We start from the raw sequence: 13,662 nt of genomic DNA, 5'->3' as shown, positions 1-13,662 counted from the left end.
GTATTTAAGACCGAGATATATAGGTTCTTGATTGGTAAGGGGATCAAAGGTTACCGGGAGAAAGCGGGAGAATGGGGTTGAGAAACTTATCAGCCATGATTGAATGGCGGAGCAGACTCGATGTGCCGAATGGCCTAATTTCTGCTCCTATGTCTTATGGTCTTATTAAACAACTCACTCATAACATCATGGCTTCCCGTCCATTTGCAGAAGTAAGGAATCACCCTGAGGCATGGCAACATGTCAACATTTATTGAGTGAACAAATGTAATTTCATAAAGCAAAAAAAAACCGTGTTGGACATCACACCAATTCTTTCAGAAACGACTATGGGCCAACATAAAAGCACCAGTGAGAAACCCGTGGTATGCCTAAGGTGCCTTAAATTTACGCTTACGGGTGCTACGTCTAGGTGCTGTCCCCTCACTGGCACTGGCATCTGAGACAGCCTGCTCTCTGTGATGTCCTGTTGGCCTCAATGACCTTGGCGGATGTCCTCTGGCCCGTGGAGCCTGTGCTGGCCCCGCCTGGGAGGGAGGCGCCAATCCCACAGCGGGGTTCTCCCCAGTCACTGCAGCCTCGTCGGATGCCATGCTCACTGGCAGAGGGGCGGAGGAGCTGCTGCCCTCATCTGGGGCGCCCTGAGAGGAGCCCACAGAGACGACAGGCAGCTGCTGCGCCGACGTGAGGCCGCTTTGGACCTCCCTGCTCACCATAGATGGATGGGCACTGAGCTGGGAAACTTGGTGCCCAGACCATCTCCTACATTGGCACTGACCAGCTGAGGCTAATGCCGCTGTGAGGGCTTGCAGGTCCAAGCACAACCCCAGGAGGCTCTGATTGGTCTCCTGGAGGAGCCTCTCCATGAGAGTCGCCACTCTCTCCATGGAGGAAGCATGGCACTCAGCCATGAGGCTCATTGCATCGATGATGCTCTGCATGGACTACTCAAGCACGGGCACCATGCCACGCGTAGCCTCATGTATCTCCGCCAAATCCGCTCGCATACCCTTCTGCACTTCCAGCATTTGCTGCCACACGGGCGACTTCAGAGGCACATCATCAGCCACCGATTAAGCGTGTACCCGGTCCCAAGCAGTCCTCCGACTGCCGGAACCCTGGGCATTCTTTGTCTCTGCCCACAACTCAAGCGAGTGTAAAGTGCCCTCACCACCGTGCCCCGGGACACTAGCCGAATATCTAATTCCCACTGAGGTGTGCTGGTGCCTACCTGGCTGAGATGGTGTGACGCTGGTGAGTTGATTTGCTCTGGGGCTTCAGGTGTGAGAGGTGGGCCCTCTGTCTCCTCCTCCAGGCCCCACTCCAGTGATGCTGAAAGGAAGAAAAAGGACATTTGATTAGTTACAGTGGAGACAATGTCAACTTGCATGCCGCTCCCCCAGATCATTATGTGTTCATCTTTCCATAATCAATGGTCAACCCATGTTGCTTACTTCAATCATTGAGCATTCAGCAGTGCCATGGCTTCTGGGACACACATGGTGACCTGAGTACTCGCCAAACACACCTCCCCGTGGCACCCCCACCTCACTGCCACCGGTGGACCTGGGGGCATGGCGCCTCTCCAGATCCATGGCCTGCTGCTCGAAAGCCGTTAGGATGGCCAACTGGGCCAGGCATTTGTTCCGACACGTTGTGCACAGTCTTCTCCTGAAAAGGAGAGAAGAGCATTGATTAGTCCAGCCTGCACTTGAATTCCCATCGCATATCTGCCAACCCAGCCAGAGTGGGACACTGCAGGACTCCAGTTCTTCGTCACCCTGCAGCTGCCGCACACTCACCCAAACAAACCAGGGCTGACCCCCACCCCACCCCCACCCCCACCCCCCAGCATTGCCCAAATGCTGCCTCCTTCACATATGGCCCCACAAGGTGTCGCTTTGCTAAGCAAGGAGGCATATAAGCATGTGGAGCGCAAAGACCAGCAGGTGGATTGGTGCCCCGTCAACTGGAAGCTCCCCTTCCAGCATGTTAGCACCCTGACTTTGACATGCTTCGCAGTTCCAGCACTCTGCCTAGGTGCAGACCCTTGACTTTCCACCCCATTCTGTACTCTGGGTGTCAGTGTCACATATGCTGCGGATGCAGAACACACCCTAGCTCAACCCTCTCAAGGTGAACTGGGCATGGGCAATATCTGCTGGCATACCCAGTGAGGGTACATGTCGTGAGGGATTCAATGCGGTACTGTACTCAGATTTGGCGGGGGTTTGGGGGGTTGCGAAGGGGTGATGGCTGCATTAAGTGACTTGAGGCAACACGGTACCCACCCTTCCTGAGCACAGGGGATCGTTGAATCTTTTGCGGCACTGGACCCATGTGCGCCGCACCACATCATGAGAGCTAACGCTCTCAGCCACCACCTCCCACGCATGTTTGGTCACGTGGGGAGGCCTCCCGTCCCTCGGAAGGAGGACCTCCCGCCGTGCTGCCACCTCCTCCAGGAGGGCAGCTAGGCACTCATCGGAAAACCAAAGGGCACGCTATCCCGCTGGCCTACCCTCCGGCCTGGCTTGCCCCAACAGCCTACCCTCCGGCCTGGCCTGCCCCAGTGGCCTAGCCTCCGGCCTGGCCTGCCCCAACAGCCTACCCTCCGGCCTGGCCTGCTCCGATGGCCTACTCTCTGGCCTGGCCTGCCACAGTGGCCTACCCTCCGGCTTGGCCTGCCCCAACAGCCTACCCTCCGGCCTGGCCTGCTCCGATGGCCTACCCTGCGGCCTGGCCTGTTCCGATGGCCTACCTTCCGGCCTGGCCTGTTCCGATGGCCTACCTTCCGGCCTGGCCTGTTGCGATGGCCTACCCTCCGGCCTGGCCTGCCTTGATGGCCTACCCTCCGGCCTGGCCTGCCCCAACAGCCTACCCTCCGGCCTGGCCTGCTCCGATGGCCTACCCTGCGGCCTGGCCTGTTCCGATGGCCTACCTCCCGGCCTGGCCTGTTCCGACGGCCTCCCTTCCGGCCTGGCCTGTTCCGATGGCCTACCCTCCGGCCTGGCCTGCCCTGATGGCCTACCCTCCGGCCTGGCCTGCCCAATGGCCTTTCCTCCGGTCTTGTGTCAGGCACATTGCCCCTCTGATGTGCTTTTCTCCCAGCCATTGTGAGCAGCCTTGCAAAGGCTGCCAGGTCTACATTTAAACAGGCCATCGGGTCACCATTCGACCTGGCGGTCTGTGCACGCCCGCCGACGCCCGCCCACTCCCACTATCCATGGGAGCCATGAAGTACGCTGGGCAGGCCTTAATTGGCCCGCCTGCGTAAAATGGTGGCGCGGAACCCGCGATCAGGTCTGCGCCCGCCTGCACCCGTTCCCGCATGACCTGCCTGCGTAGGAAAATTCTCCCCTTAGGCATTTTTAAGCAGAATCTAGGTAAGTACATGAGCAAGGAAGAGATAGAAGGATATGTTGATAGAATTATATGAAGAGGGGTAGAAGGAGCTATTGTGTGGAGCATAAACAATGGCAAAGACCTGTTGGATGGCCCATTTCTGTGCTGTAAAATTCTGTGTAATTTATTTTAAAAATCCACGGAGCATAACGTCTCCACGTGTCAGCTGGAAAGTAAACAGACTTTCCCTTACTCGAGTGAGTGATTCTTTACTGTCAGTAATCAGCCTTTTTCATCCATCTCTAATTGTTTTAATTTAAGTGCTCAAAGGAAACAGGGGAGAAACATTTTCTCTCATGCTCTCTCCAAGGTAGCTGGAAGCTGTGTCCAGGAAATGAATCTTTAATTCCAGGAGACTCCGGAACTATCCTGGAAGATTACCTAGTTGAGTGAAATGCCAATGGTTAGATTGGAGCACTGAGACAGGAGACAGACAAACAGCACAGTCAGCTACGAGACTCAGCTGTATTTTATGCTGAGTCACACAACTGTTGTGTTTGCCCGTCTGCTGATGTCCTCAACCTAAATCTATTGTTGCCAGTTGTGAGAGCTGAGAAAGTCAGTTATGTGGCCAGTACTAAATCTAACACCAGGCCATACTAGTGAGTGGGACAGGCCACACAATAAGCAGCAATACTGTAGGGTACCCAAAAGGTAAGAACTGGAATTCTGACCCAATTTCACCACTGCAGTTAACCATTTTCTTAAGAGCCCCTTCACTCAATCTACAAAATTTGCAGGATATGTTACTTTCCCTTAATCGTTCTGTCAGGGGATGGGCGGTGGGATATCTAAATGGTACACAAGCTAAGTCTATTATAATGACGCTTTCGCTCCCTTCTTGCAATGGTAACACTTTCCAAATACTCCTCCGGTTTTAACTGGAAATGCCCAGCCATCTTAGAGAACATTTAGATTAACTTCTCTCAAGATATTGTGTTCATCGTGCATACATTAAATCTCTGTAATCTCTGGTGTTAGCCAGATTTATTCAGTCTGCAATAAAGTAAATCAGAGAGGGTACACCTCCTCCAATATTCTCACTCACTGGGGAAACAGCTCACCATTGATCAGCCCCCACCACAGCTTCAAAATAGATGAGTTGGGGAAACTCAACCAAACAAAGGAAAACCATTCCTTAATTTGAGCTCAGCACGTTTAGGTCAATATGTTGCACCATCAGCCACTTTCCTGCATGAAAATATATTGGAATTAATTATGGGGTGGTCTTTATCAATTAGCCTCCCAATGCAGAGTTTTATGCACTGAGAATGTATACTGGAAGTTCAAACATTCATATAGGAAGCCCCAGGCAATTTTCTATTCATTAAAATTAATGACTAGAAATTGTATGAAGTGCAATACTCTCCTGTCATGTAAAATTTTTACAGGAGTACTAAGTCAAATCTATACCTGCATAATCAGTGCCCATTGCAGAGCATGGAATTTGCTGTTTGATTTTTTTTTTGTTTGCATGGACTACCTTCGGAGTACCAGGCTGTACTAAAATGTAATGGTTTTTTTTTCAGAAGTGAAGGAACTCCCGCACTTAGAGTGGAAGTGAATGAGCCTACTTCAGAGGTAAGTTGAAAGTGATTAAAAATGATTAACTGAACTCCTGAAGCTAATAGCTTTATCAATGAAGTTTAAGCAGCAAGACAACTGAAGAATAAATCAATTTATAAGAGATTTCATTTGAAAATAATTGCCAATAGACTTAATAAATTTAGGAAGCTAAGCCTAGATTTACTGATCATCAGTGAAGTAACGCCAAAATCAATGTATTTATTTTAATATTTGTAATTGGAAAGAAACGAATGTAGATTCTAGGCCGAGCTGTTTAAGTGTTGATGGAACGGACATTAAATTTTGCTCTTGTATAAGTATACTGCAGCTATGTTAAATTAAAATAAGCTGTGCTAACCTGCTTCCTCAGTGTTTTCATTAATAAATGAATCAAGCATGGAACTAACCCATGCATGATTAGAAAGGTTGCAGTTTCAGTGCATGGTCTGCGTCATTAGTTCATCTCAACTGTGATGGGTAATGAGAGGACTGCAATTAGTCTCAGTGGGGGAGAAATTCATTTTGGGGGGTTAGCGCAAGACAGGCATTATGCACTGGCCCCCTGTTAAACCCTCACCTGATATTCCTTCATTCATGTGCTATGCCCAAAGGCAAGTCTTTGGCATATTGTCTGCTGATGCTTCATCCCGAGCAATTTTCTTGGCAGTAGCTGATATTCAATCTCATTAAAAATAATGCAGTATCACACATTTTGCATGTACTGAACCATTACAAGTTTTGTGCCTGAGGGCAACAGTTTGCCCAAGGACTACAATGATAACCTAGGAAAGGGAATGACTGCCTAATTATCCCATTCACAAGTGCAGGCCTGTAAAGTCAAACTGCAGATTGTTCTGATGAAAGCTATTTATTTAAACTACTTGGAACTATGTGTTCTGAGCTTTTATTCCATTAACTGGGGAAAGTAAAAATCAATAATCCTGTGAATCTTGCTGGAAAGTGCACACGTTATAGATACTGGATGAGAATACCATCAGGCTTGGCTGTGATGCTGTCTTCCCACCTCCTCACAATTGAGTAACCTGCCAGTACTCACTGCCTCATACGTACGGTGCTCACACATGAAAAATTACACCTGATTGAGATACTGGAGGGCTGCCATCACTGTGGAAGCATATCTCAGCAAAAGTCAACACTATCAAAAAGAAATGGAAAATTAATTGGCAACATGAAGCATGTGCATCATTTCCTGTCTCACTTCACAATCGAGTGTAGGAAAAATTTATTCCGGGCTTTTCTTTTTTTTTGCTGTTTATTGGCTCAGACAAACGTTTTCTTCCAACCTTTCTTCCTTTACAAACCTGTCCAAATAACCTTGAGCATTGACATAGTTACTGCCTCAACCCATAACTAATAAGTCTGAAAATGAATTCTACAACTTTTTGAATGAGAAAGAAATCATCTGCTCCCTTTTTTTAAATGCCTTGCAGATAACTTTGTACCTACTGCCCATCATTTTTACCCCCTCAGCTACTGGATACTATCTTCTTTGATTGGCTCTGTCCCATCCTTTCATAACTTGATAAGAATCTATTATATCACCCCATACTGTGCATTGCCCTAACAAAACAAAGACGTAATTTCCCAAATGTTGCTTTATGTTTATATTTCTTCATGCCAGGCAGCAGCATGTCGAAGTAAAACCTATAATTCTATTAGATTTTTTTTATAGCCTTATTGAGTATCACACGGGTCTGGATTTTGCCATTAATGCAGAAGTGCCATCACCGGGACTGAAAGTGGGAGCCTACCTCCCTTTGACCAGCTGCAGGATCTGGGATGGCATGTTGCTGGTAGTGGCCAATTAAGATACCACTGCTGGGGTTGCCATTCAATTAAGGCAGCAGCCTGTCCCTTGGAGCTGCTGCCCAATCAGAGGGCTGGCAAACAGTCTCAGCAGCACCACCTCTACCGATGTCCATTGCTGAGGCTGCAGCTCCACCCTACAGCCTTAAACGCCAGGGGCCCTCGAAGACAGGTAAGTTGGGTTGTGGGTTGCCAGCGCCAGCCAGGAAGGTCCCGGTGATTGGTGTGGAGGGGATAGCGGGGGTGGGGGGGGGAGGGGAGGTTGCTCACTGAGCCCTGGTGGTCAGTTGCTGTAAGGGCAGCCATTGCCACCATGGGCCATAGAGTGCCTCTAAATGAAGACCCGGCCCCCACCCCCTCCCGAGGCCACCAGGTTTCACTCACTGATCACGCCACGCAAAATACCAGTGGAGGCAGGAGGTGGCCCTTAATTGGCATTGTCCTAGCTGCCAACTTTCTGACCACTGGCAGTATCCCATGACGGTGGGAAGACATCAGGCTTCCCTCCCAGCACCTTCCCCCACCATTTTTCTCAGCCCTCCTGCCTCCCAGCCCATTGCCCAGAGAGCTCGGAAAATTCCAGCTGTGGTTTTAACCACTGCTATACATAAAACGTTATCACCCAAACCATTGTGAGCAATACTGTAGAACCTCCCCAGCTGTATAATTAAAAGTTTGCTTATAGCTGACACTTATTTCCTGTCATACTCCCATCACAGTTGGTTGATAACACATTTATTGGAATAAAGCAGCTGGATCTTCAATTCACAATGCTGTGGAACATTTGAAGTGTATTTATAAAGGTCATGTGCTCATCTGTTACATCCAGTATGTGATGTCCACAGTCTAACACATTGTTAAGATGCAAAATAATCTTAAAAGCAGAAAGCCAGTCATTGTTCTGTATACTAAAATTTACAAGGAGTTGCCATGGTGCTATTAATAACATTTAACAGATTGTAAATAGCAACAATTACCTAGATTTGCCTATTAGAGCAGCAAAACATCAGAACCGTGCCCCAGGTCTAAGACTGTCAATGAGCAACACCACAAGACATCTGCTAGTTTCCTTAAAGTTTTATAGAAAATCTAAGCCTTGCTCTGTATTTGCAAAGTTGCTCTGATTTATGTTATGAACTATAGCGAGAACAAAAAACTACTTTGCGTGTTTTAAATTAGATTGCCACAATTGTTAGCTCCCTGCCTTCAGGCACACTGAGAATCAATAGCCCTGAATACAGGGCTGACTCCATTAATGTGCTGGTACATCATTTTACTTTGTAAGAATCAAAAATCTCCTATTATCAAGAATGACTGCTTGATTGGGACAGTAAGAAAATGAGCACGCAGCATTGATGCAAGAAGTCTGTTTTCAAGCATGTGAAATAAGGCACCACTGAGTTAACAGGTTGGCTGTGCTGGTTGCTGATGATTCACTTAGCACACAGTGTCCTCTGTGCGGAAACGTTACTAACTTCACAAGAACTGATGCATTCCCCAAATTGAGCTTATTTGCGGGATACAGTAGATAAGAAGTCAACAGATAAAGCAACAACACATAATATGCTTTTGTGAGTGAAGGATGGCTTCGGTATCTGCTGATTTTCATGGTTAATAAACACACACAGTATGTTAATGTATTTGTGTGAAATTCGTCAGTCTGCTCTTTTAGTGTAATTGTGAACCCATTTAACACACATTTTGCATTAAAATAAACTGGTTTATGTTTTCATTGAAACAGTTGACAAAGGATTTCATACTAACATGTTAATGTATTCCTGACTGACATAACACGACACAATACCAAATCAAAAGTAAAATGAACATAAAAGAGGTGGCCAAAAGGTCTTATTTTCACAAATGCAGAGCCGAAATAGAGAAAAATATTAAGATGTATGAGATCAAAATTCTGGCTTCCATTGTTCTGGTGTACGTTTATCAAGGAAACAGATATCAACAAATCTTTTTTGCTCTTGAGTGTTGGCAACAGATGGAGGTTTGCACAGAAGAGGAAGATTCCTGAACTTGGCATGAACTATCAGTATTTTGTGGGGCTTGTAAGAGTGGAAACATGGCAGGTAGGGTGACTTAATTAGGCGGAAAACAAAATTTTGGTTTCGTGATGGCAGGGTTGAGATGCAGAGATTAAGTCGGCGGCGTGGCAGTGGTGGGTCAGGCCGCACGCCGTCCCATGGCAGGTTCATACTTTTAATACATTTGCATGCCTCATTACCTCACAATTATTTGAAATTAAGTCCAGCCTTGAACATTAAGTCAGCAGTGCACAGGAATCTCCTGGCACCCGGTTCATGTTTGAACAAACGAATATACAAAATAGGAGCAGAATTCAGCCTCTCGAACCTGCCCTGCCATTCAATAAAATCATGGCTGATCTTTGTGTTTTGAACTCCACATTCCCATCCAGATAACCTTTGATTCCCTTGCCTAACAAGAATCCATCTACCTCCGCCTTAAATATATTCAATGACCCTGCCTCCACCACCTTCTGAGACAGAGAGTTCCAAAGTCACACAACCCTCTGAGAGAAAAAAATTCTCCTCATCCCTGTCCTAAAAGGGCAACTCCTAATTTTAAAACATTGCTCCCTAGTTCTGGACTCACCCACCAGCGGAAACACCCTTTCCACGTCCCCCTTGTTGCAACAGTTCTTCATGTTGCATGGTCACATTGTACAGTACATAGCAGACCATGATCATGAGTCATTCTCTCTGGTGCATACTGCAGAGCCCCTCCAGACCGTCAAGGCATCGGAAACACATTTTCAGTATGACAGTAGTTTGTTCCATGATGGCTCTGGTGGAGATGTGTGCTGCATTGCACCTCTCTTCCACTCTGCTCAAGATCTTATATACTTCAATCAAAACACTCCTCACTCTTCTAAACTCCAGTCGAAATAAGCCCAGCCTGTCTAACCTTTCCTTATAAGACAACCCAGTCATTCCAGGTATCAATCTAGTAAACCTCCCCTGAACCACCTCCAAAGCATTTGCACCCTTCCTTAAATATGGAGACCAAAACGGCACACAATATTTGAGATGTGGTCTCATCAATGCCCTGTATAACTGAAGCATAACATCCTTACTTTTAAACATGGCATGCAACAGTTGACTTTGTGTAGTTATGTCTGAGGTCACCAGTTTTTTTTTAAATTCTGCAACTCAATGGAGCGGAGCAGGAGTATGGCAGCTTGCATGGAGGCTTTGGACTGGCAGGGGCTGGCCGAGGGTGAAAGGGGAGGGGGATCTAGGGTGAGGTCGAGGGTACGGAGGAGTGAAATGGGAAGGGCCTAGCATCCTGGGTGTTGGACACAGCTTTCCAGTGAAAGCATTGTAGAAGATATGCACTGGCACATCACCACGAATTCAGAATGAGAACTAACTACCTGCAGATGTTGGAGAGGCAATGCCAGAGACAACTGAGGCTGTCCTGGGAAGTGGTCATTGAAATATATGGGATTGTGCAGCTAGATGAGGAGCCATGTGGGCTTGGCAAGAATCCTATGCCAGAGGCTCTCAAGGTGACTGTGGCGCTGAATCATTTTGCCACCAGTGTTTTCCAGGGCTCCAGGGGCTCCATATGTGGCATATCACAGGCTGCCACACACAGGTGGATTAAGAAGGGGACCAGTGCTCTCTTCTGTCATGTGAATGAAATCATCAATTACTCTACAGATGAAGAGAGCCAGGCAGCAAGGTCATTAGGCTTCAGAGCATCGCTCATTTCCCTGGAATGCAAGGGGTCATCAACTGCACTCATGTGGCCATTAGAGCTACTTAGGACCAGCCAGTGGCATTTGTGAATTGCAAGGGCTTTCACTCTTCAAATGTGCAGCTGTTCTACAATCACATGTAAAGAATCACGCATGTCTGAGCTTGTTTCCCAGGGAACTCTCATGACTCATATATTTTGCACAACTCCCAGGTCCCAGAGCTTTTTGAGGTGGCAGCCCATCGTCATGGCTGGACCTTCGGACCTGGTTGATGACACCAGTGAGCCATCTCCAGAACAGAGTGGAAGAGTGGCACAATGCAGCTCACACCTCCACGAGAGCCATCATTGAACAAGCCATTGACTTACTGAAAATGCATTCCTGATGCCTTGACCAGTCTGGAGGGGTTCTGCAGTACGCACCAGAGAGGATGTTGCATAATCATAGTCTGCTGTATACTGTACAATGTGACCATGCAATGCAAAGAACTGTTGCAACAGGATGAGCAGGAGGAGCCATGATGGGCTGCCACCTCTCTGGTGCGTACTGCAGAACCCCTCCAGACTGGTCAAGGCATCAGGAATGCATTTTCAGTAAGTCAATGGCTTGTTCAATGATGGAAGGGTTCGAAATGGGCTAAAAGGTGGAGATGAAACAATAGATCGAAATAAATTTAAAAATAGGTAGGAAAAGAAAAATATATTTGTAATACAATTATAAATTTTGGAAAAAGGGGGATCAGAAAGGGGGTGGAGATGGAGAAAAGAGTTCATGATCTGAAATTGTTGAACTCAGAATTAAGTCCGGAAGACTGTAAAGTTCCTAGTTGGAAGATGAAGTGCTGTTCCTCCAGCTTGCGTTGAGCTTCTCTGGAACATTGTGGCAGGCCAAGGACGGACATGTGGGCATGAGAGCAGGGTGGTGTGTTGAAATGGCAAGCGACAGAGAGGTCTGGGTCATGCTAGTGGACAGACCAAAGGTGTTCTGCAAAGCGGTCACCCAGTCTGCGTTTGGTCTCTCCAATGTAGAGGAGACTGCATTGGGAGCAACGAATGCAGTAGACTAAGTTGAGGGAAGTGCAAGTGAAATGCTGCTTCACTTCAAAGGAGTGTTTGGGCCCTTGGATGGTGAGGTGGGGGAAAGTAAAGGGGCAGGTGTTGCACCTTCTGCGGTTGCATGGGAAGGTGCCGTGGGAGGGGGTTGAGGTGTAGGGGGTGATGGAGGAGTGGACCAGGGTGTCCCGGAGGGAATGATCCCTACGGAAAGCCGCCGGGGGGGCAAATGGAAGATGTGTTTGGTGGTGGCATCATGCTGGAGTTGGCGGAAATGGCGGAGGATGATCCTTTGAATGTGGAGGCTGGTGGGGTGATAAGTGAGGACAAGGGGACCCTATCATGGTTCTGGGAGGGAGAGGAAGGTGTGAGGGCGGATGCACGGGAGATGGGCTGGACATGGTCGAGGGCCCTGTCAACCACCGTGGGTGGAAAACCTGGGTTAAGGAAGAAGGAAGACATGTCAGAGGAACTGTTTTTGAAAGTGGCATCATCAGAACAGTTGCGACGGAGGCGAAGGAACTGAGAGAATGGGATGGAGTCCTTGCAGGAAGCGGGGTGTGAGGAGCTATAGTCGAGGTAGCTGTGGGAGTCGGTAGGCTTGCAATGAATATTGGGTGGTCAGTCTATCATCGGAAATTGAGACAGAGAGGTCAAGGAAGGGAAGGGAAGTGTCAGTGATGGACCACGTGAAAATGATGGAGAGGTGGAAATTGGAAGCAAAATTTATAAATTTTTCCAGATCCAAACGAGAGCATGAAGCAGCACCGAAGCAGTCATCGATGTACCGGAGAAAGAGTTGTGGGAGGGGACCTGAGTAGGACTGGAACAAGGAATGTTCCATATACCCCATAAAGAGACAGGCATAACTGGGGCCCATGCGGGTACCCATAGCCACACCTTTTATTTGGAGGAAGTGAGACGAATTTAAGGAGAAATTGTTCAGTGAGAGAACAAGTTCAGCCAGTCGGAGGAGAGTAGTGGTGGATGGGGATTGGTCGGGCCTCTGTTCGAGGAAGAAGTGGAGAGCACTCAGACCATCCTGGTTGGGGTTGGAGGTGTAGAGGGATTGGATGTCCATGGTGAAGAGGAGGCGCAGAATCTTACATGTTTCGGTAAGATGTTTTTCCCTACCTCATGCTGCATCTCCAGCAGGCTTCTTGAGGCCACACCCAGAGGCCCTTCATCAGCATGGGACTCAGCAGAGGCCTGGCCCCAGCAGTGCTCCGAGTGTCTGGGGACAAGCTGTCACATTCTCCCTCAGCTGCCAGGATTTGTCTGTGCTGTGATCACCAGATTGTAACCCCAGTTCTAAATGCGACCTCTCCACAGTCTGTGTGGGTGTAACTGCATTGGTGGAGGTTGTGGAAGAGGCAGGTGATGGTGCAACCTCTGGGACAGCAGTGTCTTCACTCCCAGAGGTGGAGTCTTCAGGCTTCTGCCATAGCTATGTCCTGGTCTTCAGATAGTGAGTACCTGTAGTGGAGATCAAAAGGAACCACATTAAGGAACATGGCAGTATGAGCGCAACACATGTCAGCATGCCTCCTGTGTGCCCATGTGCCAGCATCAGGTTAGATGCAAATTTACGTTTACACCTAGCCATTGCAGCCTCACCATCTCCAACTGCTCAGCCTCCCCCTTTCATGTGAGCTGTAGAGCCTCCTCGTGTGCAGGAGTGAGGACCTTCATGTCTGGAACTCCACCTCCTGTCCTTGATCTCCCCTTCACGTTGCGGATCTGTTTGTCTTGCATGACAACACACAGGGTTAGTGACATGCCAAGTGACATCTAACTCTCTTGTCTGCACCCATCCCATCACACACGTATTGGCCCGTCAGTGGCATGTTGGACCCATGAGCTCACATAAGCCAGAAGGTCACACACTTTGGCCTCAATTGCCATGTGGCACTAAGGCTATTCATGTAATCACCTGCCTGGCATGGATGCCCACTTTCAAATATAAATTAATTGATGACCCCACAAGAGATCCTTTTGTAAGATGTGACTCTGATGCTTACTCTGGGCGGATCAGAGCAGGTCATTGATCAGTTTCCTGAACCTGGACCAGTGAAAAGCTTT

The 13,662-nt window shown here is 48.1% G+C and overlaps 1 protein-coding gene across 1 annotated transcript in view; it reads left to right on the top strand.

Annotated features, from left to right (window-relative positions):
- The window catches only part of LOC144687212 (kinase suppressor of Ras 2-like), a 153,055-nt gene that overhangs the window by 39,103 nt on the left and 100,290 nt on the right, over positions 1–13,662 (top strand). The window contains exon 6 of the mRNA XM_078552983.1: positions 4,935–4,986. The gene's annotated coding sequence lies outside the window, so the exon portion shown is untranslated. The remainder of the gene's footprint in view (positions 1–4,934; positions 4,987–13,662) is intronic.

This window comes from Cetorhinus maximus, chromosome 12 (assembly GCF_964194155.1).
Source record: "Cetorhinus maximus chromosome 12, sCetMax3.hap1.1, whole genome shotgun sequence".
Taxonomy (NCBI): Eukaryota; Metazoa; Chordata; class Chondrichthyes; order Lamniformes; family Cetorhinidae; genus Cetorhinus; species Cetorhinus maximus.
Note: the sequence above shows the minus strand (reverse complement) of the source record. Positions and strands in the feature narration are given on the sequence as shown.